At 36.0% G+C, this 15,907-nt stretch overlaps 1 long non-coding RNA gene across 5 annotated transcripts in view; it reads right to left on the bottom strand.

Moving 5' to 3' along the window:
- The window catches only part of LOC105499100 (uncharacterized), a 175,586-nt gene that overhangs the window by 98,954 nt on the left and 60,725 nt on the right, over positions 1-15,907 (bottom strand). The window contains exon 3 of one of the 5 annotated variants that reach the window (XR_011610303.1): positions 6,624-7,172. The exons of the other annotated variants lie outside the window; for them this stretch is intronic. This is a non-coding gene — a long non-coding RNA (uncharacterized lncRNA). Of the gene's footprint in view, positions 1-6,623; positions 7,173-15,907 lie in introns of those variants that run through there. 5 annotated transcript variants of the gene reach the window in all.

The following is a 15,907-nucleotide window of genomic DNA, read 5'->3' as shown; positions in this document are numbered from 1 at the left end:
AAGGACATGATCTCATTGCTTTTTTTATGGCTACATAGTATTTCATGGGATATATGCAACATATTTTCATTATCCAGTCTATCACTGATGGACACCTGGGTTGATTCCATGTCTTTATTATTGTAAATAGGAGGTGCTGTAACAAACACACACACACACACACACACACACACACACACACCCCTTTGTAATAGAATGATTTATATTCATTTGGGTATATACCCAATAAAGGGATTGCTGGGCCAAATGGTATTTCTGGCTCTAGATTGAGGAATCGCAACATTGTCTTCCATAATGGTTGAAGTAGTTTACATTCCCACCCAACAGTGTAAAAGCATTCCTATTTCTCTGTAATCTCACCAGCATCTATTGTTTGACTTTTTAATAATCGCCATTCTGACTTCATGAGATGGTATCTCATTGTGGTTTGGATTTGCATTTTTCTAATGATAAGTGATGTTGAACTTTTTTCATATGTTTGTTGGCTGTATATGTGAATGAACAGATAACACTCAAAAAAGACATTCATGGGCCGGGCGCGGTGGCTCAAGCCTGTAATCCCAGCACTTTGGGAGGCCGAGACGGGCGGATCACGAGGTCAGGAGATCGAGACCATCCTGGCTAACACAGTGAAACCCCGTCTCTACTAAAAATACAAAAACTTAGCCGGGCGAGGTGGCGGGCGCCTGTAGTCCCAGCTACTCGGGAGGCTGAGGCAGGAGAATGGCGTGAACCCGGGAGGCGGAGCTTGCAGTGAGCTGAGATCCGGCCACTGCACTCCAGCCTGTTCGACAGAGTGAGACTCCGTCTCAAAAAAAAAAACAAACAAACAAACAAACAAAAAAAAAAACAAAAAAAAAACACATTCATGCAGTGAACAAAACATTTTTTAGAGAAAAAGTTTTTATCAAAGCATATAATTAACACAGAAATGTATATAAAACTTAAGTGTACTGCAGGATGATTCTTTTTTTACAAAGTGAATGTCTGTAATTTTATTAACCTGAAGATTAAGAAACAATGTTAGTACCCACCAAATATTTCCATTTAGACCCTTTTTCTTAGTGTCCCAAGGTCACCTCCAAATCTAATTTCTTAGAAAGGCTCACAGGACTCAGCAGTGGCTTTACTTATGGCTATGATTTTTTTTTTTTTTTTACAGCAAAACAATACAGATTAAATCAGCAAAGTGAAAAGACACACAAAGTCCAGGAGAACTAGGCTTAAGCTTCCAGGTGTCTCCTCACAGTGGAGTCACAAAAGGACATGCTTAGTTCTCCTAAAAATGATGTGTAAAAACACATGCTAAGTGTTGTCAAACAGAAAAGCTCTAAGCCTTGATGTCTGGTTTCTATTGGGGGTCTGTCATATGGGCTTGCAATGCTGCATGACTCAGCAACTCCAACTCCAGCCTCCCTCTGCAACCACTCCCATCTCAGCAAAAGTAGGTGTTCACCATACATGTCACTATTCAGATAATCTTATTTGGTCAAATTGGTGCATCATGGCTTAAGGCTTCAATTATCTAGAACCACAAATTCATTTTAAATACAGCCGATTTTCTTATCAGGCAGGATGTTCTTTGCATTTAGAATTTATATCCCAGAAGCCAACAGACCTATCGTCAGCACTGAAGACAACTTTTCCTCAGAATGTGCTAGATTTTACAGAAGCTACAAATACCGTACAGTTTGATTTCTTATAGGACTTTTATTAAGGGAACAATGGGTGATATTCATGAGATCTCTATAGTAATATAAAAGCATATTATTGCACACTAAGTTGCCAAATTCTCTGCTAACAATAGCCAACTTGAGAGATTGCACCAAAGGTAAATGTGAATACAGGGCTCTTAGATGGAGTCTTCAAACAAACTTCACAACTACTTAATAAAATATACCTCAAGACCAATCTTTCCAGTTGTCAAATTGACAGAAAGCACAGTGCTTAATATTGCCTACTATTAATAAGGGAATTGAAAAACATGTAAAATCAGACATTCTTCAACTTTTTAGAGTACAAATGATAATATCTTTAAAATTTTAAAATGCACATCCACATCTACTTCTTGAAATTTATTTTATGGATAAAAATTGAGAAAGTGCATGAAATCACAAAAAAAGTTGTGCAGTGTAATTTATAACAAATGGCTAGAAACAACTCAATGATTTTTCAGTGGATGACCAGTGAAATCAATTACATTAAATCTATACAATGGAATATTATGAAACTTAAGAAGAATGATATCAATCTCTGTCCTGGTATGAAAAGGCAATCTGACATGAGGAAGAATGATATCTATAATGTCAGTAAGCTTTCCAGCTATGTAGTAAACTAAGCTAGAAAGTTTTAAATTAACAATGTACACTTTCTTTTCCTTCAGACACTCTTATGGGCATATTGTGCTGTATTTGAAAGATCATGACAGTAATAAAATCTGCTGTTCCTGGAAATCACAAATTTAAATGTCACCATTAACATCTAAGTTGTCTTAAATAGAACTGCATAGCTATCTAACTTGTTAATGTACTATATTGTAATTAATCCAGATAAGAATATAGAGTGACAGAAGTGTTAAATAGACAAATCCAAGACTACAAATGATAAAAGGACACTAAATTTTGCCTCAAGCTGTACTCTATGGTAGAAGGTGTCCTGTTCAAAACCGAGAAATGAACAACTTGCTCTTCAGCGAATTATTGATAATTCAAAAGTAAAAGCTTGTATTAAATTACCTTTAGGGCAACGGTGTTAAAACTAGAAGACTGAGCTATTTTGGGTTTGGGAATTGTATCTAAGATAAACTAAAAACAGTTTCTGTCATGTCTACTAGCTTTACAATGCTATATGTATGACTAATCCTTCTTATGTTTCAGTGGAAATCAAAATATAGGTGGCAGATGAGTTTAAATATTTGTAAAAAGAAAGTGAATGTATTAAAGTAATAAAGTCTGTAAGTTCTTGAAGAATTAGGCTTGTTAAGTCAAGGAAATGTTTTTTCTTCACCATTGCATATTCCCCACTATGCCTAGCCCGGTGAGCAGTTTTCAAAAATCACTTGCTGATTGCTTATGAGTTTCCTGCTGATTTTACCATTTATTTCTCTACTCTAAGCCTAGTGTAATCTCCTATTAGATGAGCCCGAGGGAGTATAAAAACAGTATTGTATATTATGGGTATTTACGTTTATAGAGTTTAATTTCAAAAATATTCTAGGGACATCATAGCAACAGTAAAAACAAAAAAAAAATCAGTAGATGTTTTATCTCATTGCAAATCAATTTTTTTTTGCTTTTGTTTCAGTCTTTTTATATATGCATCTACAATTCTGCATAGCCATAATCACAAGTTGTATACCATTTTTAGTTCAATATATATGCATCTTAACTTGAAATATTAAAAGTTATTTTATGTACTATGTTGTGCACTAAAAGCTGACCCTGAGCATTTGAAAAGAGTATAGGTTTAAAAAAGTAATTAGTAGATTTAAAATTAGATTAAATTAATAGATTGTATTAAAATATTAGAAAGAAATTAGTAAATAGCTTTGAAGTGAACAATATAAAGTTGTTTTAAAGATTGAATAATATGCAATAGAAAATTCTGATTTTCTGCAGACAATAAGCCCTTTATAAAGGAGGTTTTAAAAAATACATCAACTTGTTTCATTTTCCTTACAGTTAAGTTATTTGGATAAAATGTAGATCACAGATAAAGAGATAGGTTTATCTTAACATGGGTTAAGATACAAGGCTAAGCTTATCAGACTAAATGAGAAATGAATAAAACAATAGTCCCTTCCAACTCTGGCATGCATTAAATGAGGTGGCCTAAAAGATTAAATGGGGCCAGGTACGGTGGCTCATGTCTGTAATCCCAGCACTTTGGGAGGCCAAGGCCGGCAGATCACCTGAGGTCAGGAGTTTGGGACCAGCCTGGCCAGGTGGCCAAGATGATGAAACTCCGTCTCTACTGAAAATATAAAAAATTAGCCAGGCTTGGTGGTGGCACCTTAATCTCAGCTACTTAGGAGGCTGAGGCAGAAGAATCTCTTGAACCCGGGAGGCAGAGTTTGCAATGAGCTGAGATCGTACCACATGACTCCTGAGAAACTCAGTCTCAAAAAAAAAAAAAAAAAAAAAGTTTAATGAATTGTGCCAAGTCTTAAACTCAAAATTTTGTCTTCTCCTTTGGCTATAGGTAGAAGAAATTAATATTTTAAAAATCACTAAAGATACTTACTGTACTTTATTTCACAAAGTAGAATAAAATATTCACTATATGATTTCTACAATGCAGTCAATGGAGGTTCCACTCTATTTTCTTATCATCTACCTATCTATCTGCCTACCTATCTATCCTATCTGTCCATCTATATCTACAAATCATCCACTCTTTTTTACTTAATTACATACATGTTTTGAGCATCAAGGAAATGTTACTTGACTTAAATAATTGACACATTTGAAGAATATATTTGAAGTTTTAAGTAAACTGAATATATGTATTTCCAATTTAAGAAATAGTTATCAGCCTTTGGGAAACAAAGGGTTAGCTGGTTCTAAGTTTCACATAAGGTCCTAGAATAATTGCTGCTGAGATGAGATTTGCAATACGTAAATGCAAAAATCAAATTTACAACTGTACAACCATTAAAAGTTTATTGAGCATATACTATTTAAGGCTGAGCCCTCTTATAAATGGAGAAATTTATCTGTAAGATAAAAGTTATTTTTCTTTCATAGATCAGAGTGAGATTTATTGCTGTAAAATAACTTAGCAAAAATATCAAGCTTACAAATGTTGGAACTTTGTTGTAAATATCAGTCTGTTAAAATTTAAAACCATGCTTTTCAATGTTCATTTCTAGACCTAGTTGAGAACTGCATTTTTTTTCTTCTGTCAACAAAGGAGCCCATATTAAAGGGAGCAGCACATGAATTTTGCTAATTAGTTAGCAGGAATTATTAAACCAGTACATATAACACTTAAGATTAATCTTCATCTTTTTTTGAACTCAAGTGATTAGCTCCCATAGACCAGAAGTTCAGCTCTGCCTTCAAATGTACCACTGATTTATATAGTAACTGTTACACATGTCAAATAACTACATAGAATTTTGCAATTTATAAAGCACTTTTATATACCTTATCAGATTTCAACCACCTAACAATATTGAGATTAGAAAGAGTGAAAACTGTTACCATAAATATTCATGTACAGCAATAGTAAATGAGACAGAACCTTAAGAATTGGATGACAGCTTTTCTGGCTTCACACATCATGTGTATATTTAAATTATATCACATTCATCTTGTATTTAACTAAAGAACATATCCAAGTGACTAGTTTTATGTTTTACAGGGGTTTAAATTAAAAAGAAAAACAACAGACAAATATATGAACTTTTCTACTTTTAGAAAATTTATTATAAATAAGGAGTTTTAAAAAAGATAAAAACTTTTTTTTATCTATTCAAGTACACCATGCTTCATTTATCCTGGAACAATGTCATGAAAAATCTTGTACCTCCTAACTCTCCAACCCCCTTCTCTCACTTAGGTATCTTCTATTCTGTGGGAATGCCTCAGCTTAGCTCTTAGCATTCAGCATAATGTTTGTTCTTGCATGACAGAAGTTTTGTTCCAGCAATTCTGACAGTTGCAATTTTACATTTTTTTATGTGGAATTGATATAATGTCAATTAATCATTTTAAGTTCCATAAGACTTAGGGCCAAATTATTATATATTTAACAATTGTGATTAGATGCCTGTCATTAAATATTTTATGAAATGTATGATACAAAGAGTCTTTCACAATGACTTTAGAATTAAAAGGACAGTGTGGGCTAGAATATTCAAACAAAGCTTTTCTGATAAGAGAGACTAAAAATAGGCTTACAAGATGGGTAAGATAAATACAGAAAAGACCAAATAAATTGACTTGACTGGATTTTGCTGTACTGAAAAATGTTACAGATGGAAAGCACAGCATTAAAAACAAGTTGCTTTAAAGAATTAAAAATGATGTTAAAACATAGCTGGCTAACTGGACAAGTTTATGTGGTTTTATTAAAAAGATCAGGTAGGCAAAATCTAGGTGGAATTATGTGTCTTTCATTACAAGGTTTAATTTCCTTTAGATATTAAGTAGAGCCAATAAATTATACACATCCCATTTTATGACCCCAAGATGCAAAATATTTGAGAGATAAAAATAGTCAAGTATTTAGGAATCAAAATAGTATATTTCCTCAAATCTAAAATGTCAAATCATAATATACAGCATTATAATTTGTTTTAGTAAAGCAATGGCAATCAAATTATGATACAATGTTTATAGCAGTTAGATTTTATGATACTTTTATTGAAACTCTTTTAGATAAACTTTGACAGAATTGCTTAACATACATTTAATATATATTCTATTATCAATCAGAATTCTGGCAGAACATTTATTTTACCTCAAATTATTCCAGTGAAGATAATTAGTAATAACCTACTGAGATAGTAAAAAGTAAAAAATAACCTATGGAGATAGTAAAAAAAAAATAACCTATGGAAATAGTAAAAAGGTACAAACAAATGAAGCGACACCAAAGATAGTAGAAGCTAGAAAGTATTTCCACCCATAGCGATGAAAAGAGAAAGAAATAATGATGAAAGAGGTCAAAGAAAGCTAGAGCTCTGGAGGGAAGAGTGTCCACCATGAGATAGATAGGAGTGATTTAGTAATGGCATCTGTGGACAAATACAGTCAAAAGGTGCTAATATGGTTTGGCTGTGTGCCTACCCAAATCTCATCTTGATATGTAATTCCCATAATCCCCACATGTCATGGGAGGGACCTGGTAGGAGGCTGATCAATCATGGAGGTGGTTACCTTCATGCTGTTCTCATGATGGTGAGTTCTTACAAGATCTGCTGGTTTTATAAGGGACTTTTCCTCTTTCTGTCTTGCGTGCTACCATATAAGACATGCTCCAGCTTTGCCTTCTGCCATGATTGTGTGGCCTCCACAGCAATGTGGAACTGAGAGTCCATTAAACCCCCTTTTCTTTATAAATTACTCAGTTGCAGGTAAGTCTTTATTAGCAGCTTGAGAACAGGCTGACAGATACCAAGCAAAGGAGTTCAGGTGATGTGATCACAGAAGTCAGCATTCCTGGGCCTGAAGAAGGGTAGAGAAGAATAGATAGTACATACAATTTGGTAGGAAAGCAGGACAGTAAAGGATGGCACAGTTGCTCATGTGTGTATGAAATAAAATTGTTTAATATTCTGAAATTTATTCATATTCAGGGTTCAACTTTTCTAGTTTTTTTTCTGACTCAAGGGCTATTGATGTCTACCCTTTCACATGATATCATCCTTTGTGTGGTCAAGAATATCGATATACCCTGCTTCCTGAAATAGTGTTGTTTCACTGTCATCTCCAGGATTACTTCCCAAGCTCTGGCAAGTTCTGATGCTGCTACTTTACTTATTTTACCAGAAGATGCCAATGGAAAATTTTCAGACCAATTTCACACATGTGCAGGCAACAACAACTACTTAACAATCACCACCTGTGTGAGAATAATTATGATTCTTGGGTGGTAAAATGAAATCCACTAAGTGTTGTTAAAATGTGAAAATATATAAATGTATTAAGGTCAGTAAAACGTGATATCAGTTGTCTTACAAATTTATTTTAGGTTGGAGGGCACGGTTTAGAGTGTGATAACAACAGACTTCATATTACTAAAATACAAAATTAAACTCACCATCCAGGCATAAGCAAGATGGAGCCACCACTGCCTACAAGGCTCTGCTCCTCATAACTTATATCTGGAAGGATTTAATAAGATGTAGGCTTCTGAACAATAATATTTCTAATTCCCCATTCAATTCTAGCTCTACATTTCCAATTTAAAAATATCTTAGTAAAAATGCTACAATTTTTTGTTGGCATGTATTAAACTTAATTGGATAAATGTTTAAAAAAAGACAATTCAAGGATATACCATAGAAATATTTGTTAAAATATGGAAGTGATTTATAATATTTTATTTATAATTTAAAATATTTAATTTACAATATTCTAATCAGAGTAGCACGTAGTGTGGAAACCATTAAATAATAAGAGGGTCACTTATTTTTGACAAAGGGAAAAACTCTACATTGAATATTGACATGCCAAGAGAAGTGTGTGCAGCAAACAGCATAGCATCAAAACAAAATAAACTATTAGAAATCTAAGAAGTTGTAATGGAAACAGTAGTAGTGGAAGACTATCTGAACAATAAAATACAAGCTAAAAGTTTGAGCATCTACCTTATACTTAGAGTCCAGAATCTTCTAAAATACTTTGGAAAATGTACTGTTGACTGTATCTCAGAAGAAAACTACTGGGGCACTCCCCATTTGGTCATATTATATACATTATTTTATATATTCATGAATTCTATATTCTAAAAACGTGTAAAGAATTTTTGTATTTATATTCACGGTGAATATTACTCTGTATTTTATTATAGTCTTTTTTTTGGTTTGGGTTTGGTATTAGAATAATGTCTCAGATAAATTTGAAATTATTTACTTTTCTTCAAATTATGGGAATAATTTGTGTTGAATGCCTATTGTTCTTGCACGAGTGTTTGGTGGCACTTCCCAGTAAAATCACCTGGTCCTGAAATTTTCTTTTCAGGGAGATTTTTTAACTGTACATTCATATTTTGATAGCTAGATAAGAGATACATAGATACAGGATTATTCAGACTATCAATTTTTTCTTGAGTCAGTATTCACAATTTGTTATCTTTATGGTACAACTAGGATTTGAAACCTATGATTTGAGGGAGGTTGCCTCTAATCATAGATATGAATTACTGTTTCAGTTTATACCAGTTTAAAAGTTGCTAACACGTGTTAGGATCTTCATTGCAGAGAAGTATAGAGGAATAAACAAGAAGGTATTTAGTGTTCAAGTTTAGAGTATTCCTAATGTTCTCCCCATCATGTGCATTTTTAAAAGCCAAATGTGAAAAACTAAAACATATGAAATATGACATAAGAAAACACAGATGACCAGGGTTGAAAGAATGTAGCATTAACCTACAGTTCTGAATACCAGATCCTTCTCATAATTTTTTCAAGTTGGAAAATTTGACACATTTTATAGCTTCACATGATATTATTTCTGCTAAATATCCATTTAACTTGTGAAACTGGCATTGGTTACATTTACATTCGCTATCTATTTTCTGCATGTTGGTATATCAATCCATTTTATGAATGATATAAAGTGAAGTTCAGAGGAACACAAGCTAGTTTACAGAATATGGGAATATCCAAAATTATCCTCAGATTTGATGAATTGCATGTATAATGCCCAATCTTTGATGCAAGGAACACTTAAAAGATGGATAAATATCTTATCATAGTTTTTTTTGACGATCTTCAGGAGGAATTAAGTGGCTACTTTTTGGGGGAGTTTTCTTTTTATTTTTCTCCTAGATTATGTAAGTATACAATGTGTACATTGTTCTAATGTTAACATGATGAAAATATACGCTGCTAGATTATAGTATTGGTTATATTGTGTTATATTCACAATAAATCTTTGTTTTAGGTAATTAATAGTTTTCTGCAAAATCACTGAGAAGAATCAGTAATAAAATTCTGATTCTATTTTTGATGTCTGAGAGGTAACAGTTTTACAACTCATTCCTCTCCTTTTCTCTTTGCTCACATCTAGCAAGCCAATAAAAAAGGCCAAAAGAACACCTAGTATTTGATATCCTAACAGAATGACTATAGTCAAAATAATTTAGTTGTACATTTTAAAATAACTAAAATATAAGTGGATGGTTTATAACACCAAGGATAAATGCTTAAGCAGATGGATACCCCATTGTCCATGATGTGATTATTATGCAATGCATGCCTGTATAAAATATTTCATGTACCTCAAAAATATATACACCTACTATGTACCCACAAAAATTAAAAATAAAAAAATATTTTTTAGAAAAACATTTTAAAATTCAGGTACTTCCTTTCTTGACACAGATGGAGAAGTTCAAACCACATAAACCCTGGTTCTTACCTGGAAACTCACTTTATTTCTACAACTAATCACTAGGTTGAGTGCCTATTTGCTCTCTCCAGAAAATCTTAAAATGTGAGTAAGAAAACTCTCTAGAGGGTGCTCTGGGTACATATGTGGCAGCATGAGTCTTCATGCCTCTATCAGTTCTGAGTGTTGGATGCTGATCATATCCTTCAAGGATCATTTTGTAAGACAAGTTATCCATATTTAAATTTGTGCAAAAATAATTGGGAATATAAAAACACATACTAGGATCAGAAGTAAAAATGCAACATGTCTTGGAATTCTTCAAAAGTAAAATGGCCAACTGTACACTACATGAACAAGAAAATATGAAAGATTGTTATTCTTGAGAAATTAAGACCACTAACCCTTAGCAGGACTATCTTTGGAGTATGATCTCTTGAAATCTTGGCAGAAGGGGAAGAACTTGCAAATAAAGAATAAACTGGCTGGAGATCCAAGACTATTTGCTTTAGGTCAGGACATACTTCCTTTGCCAAACTCTTATGAAATCCATATCTCTTTAGTAAACTACACTGGAAATTACAGTGCAGCACTATCACCTCTTTAACCTTTAGTGTTCTTAGAATAAAACATAAATCCTCTGACCAGGGTATCCCAACTAATGATGAGCTGAAGAATTTTGTGTTGAAAACTCAAGTTTGTAAAATAACTGTCCGTAGACTAGAACACTTAATTTTAGTGTGATTTTAAGTTATATTTAGATCAAATATCTAGTAAAACGTGGCCAATTCAGTAGTAATGGATAATTGGTCCCATGAAACTAAAGCATACTGAACTATCCACAAATAAAAAAAAAAAAAACGAACATGATCAAGTTGGCATATCAATTTAGTAGGGAAATGATCAACTATTTTATGTACCTTCCTGGGAAAGCTAACATATAGAAGTAAAAAATTATGAATACTAATTTATATCATCCACAAATGCTAAATGTGCAAGGAATATCTAAAACTTCATTTTAAAAAGATATCCAAAACTAAATTTAGAAACAAATATAAGAGACTTACAAAAGATATGGAATGAGTGAAAATTCATTCACTCAAAAAAAGGCCAAAATACTTCACAACTTTATATTTATCACTCTATTTTTGTAATGCAAAAAGTTACAATTTTAAAAGCAATGCAGACATATATGTAAAAAATTTAATACACATAAATTTTTAGAAGCAGTTTTACTTCTAGGAATTAGTGACCCTAAATGTTAATAGAAGGAGGGCTGACAATAGTTTGTTATGCATAAGCGGTTTACATTGGTTGTTTGTAGGTAGTGTCATCGTTTATAATTGGTTTGGCATCTTTTTTTTTTTTTTTTTTTTGAGACGGAGTCTCGCTCTGTCGCCCAGGCTGGAGTGCAGTGGCATGATCTCCGCTCACTACAAGCTCCGCCTCCCGGGTTCATGCCATTCTCCCACCTCAGCCTCCCAAGTAGCTGGGACTACAGGCGCCCGCCACCATGCCCGGCTAATTTTTTGTATTTTTAGTAGAGACGGGGTTTCACTCTGTTAGCCAGGATGGTCTCGATCTCCTGACCTCGTGATCAACCCTCCTCGGCCTACCAAAGTGCTGGGATTACAGGCGTGAGCCACCGCGCCCGGCCTGGCATCTTTTCTAATAGTAAAGCGTATATTCTGATTGGTCGCTGTCCTTCTCTATTGATAATATTTTTAATACATATATGTTCAATCTATATATATGGAAGTTGGATGTGTCTAGATGGGTACATGTGGGTATGCACACCTGTGTTGCTTCCTTTCCACACTGATTGTAATGGTGAAAGACAAAACAGTTTTTTTTGTTTGTTTTTCTCTGAGACAGAATCTTACTTTGTTGCCTGGGGCTGGAGTGCATTGGCATGATCTCAGCTCACTGCAACCTCTGCCTCCACGGTTCAAGCTATTCTCTTGGCTTGAGTAGCCTCCCGAGTAGCTGGGACCACAAATGTGCCCCAACAAGTCCGAATAATTGTATTTTCAGTAGAGATGGGATTTTGCCATGTTGGTCAGGCTGATCTCGAACTTCTGGCCTCAGGTGATCTGCCAGTCTCGGCCTCCCAAAGTTTTTAGATTACAGGTGTGAGTCACCACAATTGGCCTGAAAAATGAAATAATTTAAGCGCCCTATACTATACAAATTTCTAAATAACTCAATTTAAAAATTCTTCAATTTATTTATATTCATATGACTATACACACTTAAAGGAAATATGTGGAAGTACGAGATCAGAAAACTGTCAAGAGTGAGTACCTCTTGAATAGTGAGACTGAGTAGATGGAAAACATTTCTTATATAAAACTGTAGAGTTTGGGCGATGTGCAGTGGCTCATGCATGTAATCCCAGCTACTTGGGAGGCTGAGGCGAACAGACCACCTGAGATTGGGAGTTTGAGACCAGCCAGGTCAACATGGTGAATCCCCTCATCTCTACCAACAATATAAAAATTAGCCGGGTGTGGTGGCACATGCCTGTAATCCCGGTTACTTGGGAGGCTGAGGCATAAGAATCATTTGACCCTGGGAGTTAGAGGTTGCAGCAAACCATTGTGCTTCACATAGCATTTCTAATTAAGCATTTGTAACCTGATATTACAGGTTTTAGGATTTTGGGGGTGTGTGTGTGTGTGTGTCTGTGTATATTCATATGTATATATGACTGCATTTTATGGATGTTTCTTCTTTACTCATCTATGACATCCTTAAGTAACTCTAGAATATAACAAATGTAGAAAAATTAGAAAGCATTTAATAAATTTTGGTAAGAATGTACTCTATAGGATGCTCTAAATTTGATTAAATACATACTTTAACTTGCATTCAAGAGTAAGTTTAGAACTACCATTTTACCCAGCAATCTCACTACTGCTTATCTATACAAAGTAAGATACATCAAAACATTAAAATGATACCTGCACTCCTATGTTTATCTCAGTACCATTCACACTAGCAAAGATATGGAATCAACCTAAACATCCATCAACAGGTGAATGAATAAAGAAAATGTGGAGGGGGCGGAGCAAGATGGCCGAATAGGAACAGCTCCAGTCTCCAACTCCCAGCGCCAGCGACACAGAAGACCGGTGATTTCTGCATTTTCAACTGAGGTACTGGGTTCATCTCACTGGGGAGTGCTGGACGATCGGTGCTGGTCAGCTGCTGCAGCCCGACCAGCCAGAGCTGAAGCAGGGCAAGGCATTGCCTCACCTGGGAAGTGCAAGGGGGAAGGGAATCCCTTTTCCTAGCCAGGGGAACTGAGACACACAACACCTGGAAAATCGGGTAACTCCCACCCCAATACTGCACTTTAAGCAAACAGGCACACCAGGAGATCATATCCCACACCTGGCCGGGAGGGTCCCACACCCACGAAGCCTCCCTCATTGCTAGCACAGCAGTCTGTGATCTACCGGCAAGGCAGCAGCGAGGCTGGGGGAGGGGCACCCGCCATTGCTGAGACTTAAGTAGGTAAACAAAGCTGCTGGGAAGCTCGAACTGGGTGGACCTCACAGCAGCTCAAGGAAACCTGCCTGTCTCTGTAGACTCCACCTCTGGGGACAGGGCACAGTAAACAATAACAAATGCAGCAGAAACCCCTGCAGACACAAACGACTCTGTCTGACAGCTTTGAAGAGAGCAGTGGAACTCCCAACACGGAGGTTGAGATCTGAGAAGGGACAGACTCCCTGCTCAAGTGGGTCCCTGACCCCTGAGTAGCCTAACTGGGAGACATCCCCCACTAGGGGCAGTCTGACACCCCACACCTCACAGGGTGGAGTACACCCCTGAGAGGAAGCTTCCAAAGCAAGAATCAGACAGGTACACTTGCTGTTCAGAAATATTCTATCTTCTGCAGCCTCTGCTGCTGATACCCAGGCAAACAGGGTCTGGAGTGGACCTCAAGCAATCTCCAACAGACCTACAGCTGAGGGTCCTGACTGTTAGAAGGAAAACTATCAAACAGGAAGGACACCTACACCAAAACCCCATCAGTACATCACCATCATCAAAGACCAGAGGCAGATAAAACCACAAAGATGGGGAAAAAGCAGGGCAGAAAAGCTGGAAATTCAAAAAATAAGAGCGCATCTCCCCAGCAAAGGAGCGCAGCTCATCGCCAGCAACGGATCAAAGCTGGACGGAGAATGACTTTGACGAGATGAGAGAAGAAGGCTTCAGTCCATCAAATTTCTCAGAGCTAAAGGAGGAATTACGTACCCAGCGCAAAGAAACTAAAAATCTTGAAAAAAAAAGTGGAAGAATTGATGGCTAGAGTAATTAATGCAGAGAAGGTCCTAAACGAAATGAAAGAGATGAAAACCATGACACGAGAAATACGTGACAAATGCACAAGCTTCAGTAACCGACTCGATCAACTGGAAGAAAGAGTATCAGCGATTGAGGATCAAATGAATGAAATGAAGCGAGAAGAGAAACCAAAAGAAAAAAGAAGAAAAAGAAATGAACAAAGCCTGCAAGAAGTATGGGATTATGTAAAAAGACCAAATCTACGTCTGATTGGGGTGCCTGAAAGTGAGGGGGAAAATGGAACCAAGTTGGAAAACACTCTTCAGAATATCATCCAGGAGAACTTCCCCAACCTAGTAGGGCAGGCCAACATTCAAATCCAGGAAATACAGAGAACGCCACAAAGATACTCCTCGAGAAGAGCAACTCCAAGACAAATAATTGCCAGATTCACCAAAGTTGAAATGAAGGAAAAAATCTTAAGGGCAGCCAGAGAGAAAGGTCGGGTTACCCACAAAGGGAAGCCCATCAGACTAACAGCAGATCTCTCGGCAGAAACTCTACAAGCCAGAAAAGAGTGGGGGCCAATATTCAACATTCTTAAAGAAAAGAATTTTCAACCCAGAATTTCATATCCAGCCAAACTAAGTTTCATAAGTGAAGGAGAAATAAAATCCTTTACAGATAAGCAAATGCTTAGAGATTTTGTCACCACAAGGCCTGCCTTACAAGAGACCCTGAAGGAAGCATTAAACATGGAAAGGAACAACCGGTACCAGCCATTGCAAAAACATGCCAAAATGTAAAGACCATCGAGGCTAGGAAGAAACTGGATCAACTAACGAGCAAAATAACCAGTTAATATCATAATGGCAGGATCAAGTTCACACATAACAATCTGAACCTTAAATGTAAATGGACTAAATGCTCCAGTTAAAGACACAGACTGGCAAACTGGATAAAGAGTCAAGACCCATCAGTCTGCTGTATTCAGGAGACCCATCTCACACGCAGAGACATACATAGGCTCAAAATAAAGGGATGGAGGAAGATTTACCAAGCAAATGGAGAACAAAAAAAAGCGGGGGTTGCAATACTAGTCTCTGATAAAACAGACTTTAAACCATCAAAGTTCAAAAGAGACAAAGAAGGCCATTACATAATGGTAAAGGGATCAATTCCACAGGAAGAGCTAACTATCCTAAATATATACGCACCCAATACAGGAGCACCCAGATTCATAAAGCAAGTCCTTAGAGACTTACAAAGAGACTTAGACTCCCATACAATAATAATGGGAGACTTCAACACTCCACTGTCAACATTAGACAGATCAACGAGACAGAAAGTTAACAAGGATATCCAGGAATTGAACTCATCTCTGCAGCAAGCAGACCTAATAGACATCTATAGAACTCTCCACCCCAAATCAACTGAATATACATTCTTCTCAGCACCACATCATACTTACTCCAAAATTGACCACGTAATTGGAAGTAAAGCACTCCTCAGCAAATGTACAAGAACAGAAATTATAACAAACTGTC

Source organism: Macaca nemestrina, chromosome 12, assembly GCF_043159975.1.
Source record: "Macaca nemestrina isolate mMacNem1 chromosome 12, mMacNem.hap1, whole genome shotgun sequence".
Taxonomy (NCBI): domain Eukaryota; kingdom Metazoa; phylum Chordata; class Mammalia; order Primates; family Cercopithecidae; genus Macaca; species Macaca nemestrina.
This window is presented reverse-complemented; position numbering and strand designations above follow the sequence as displayed.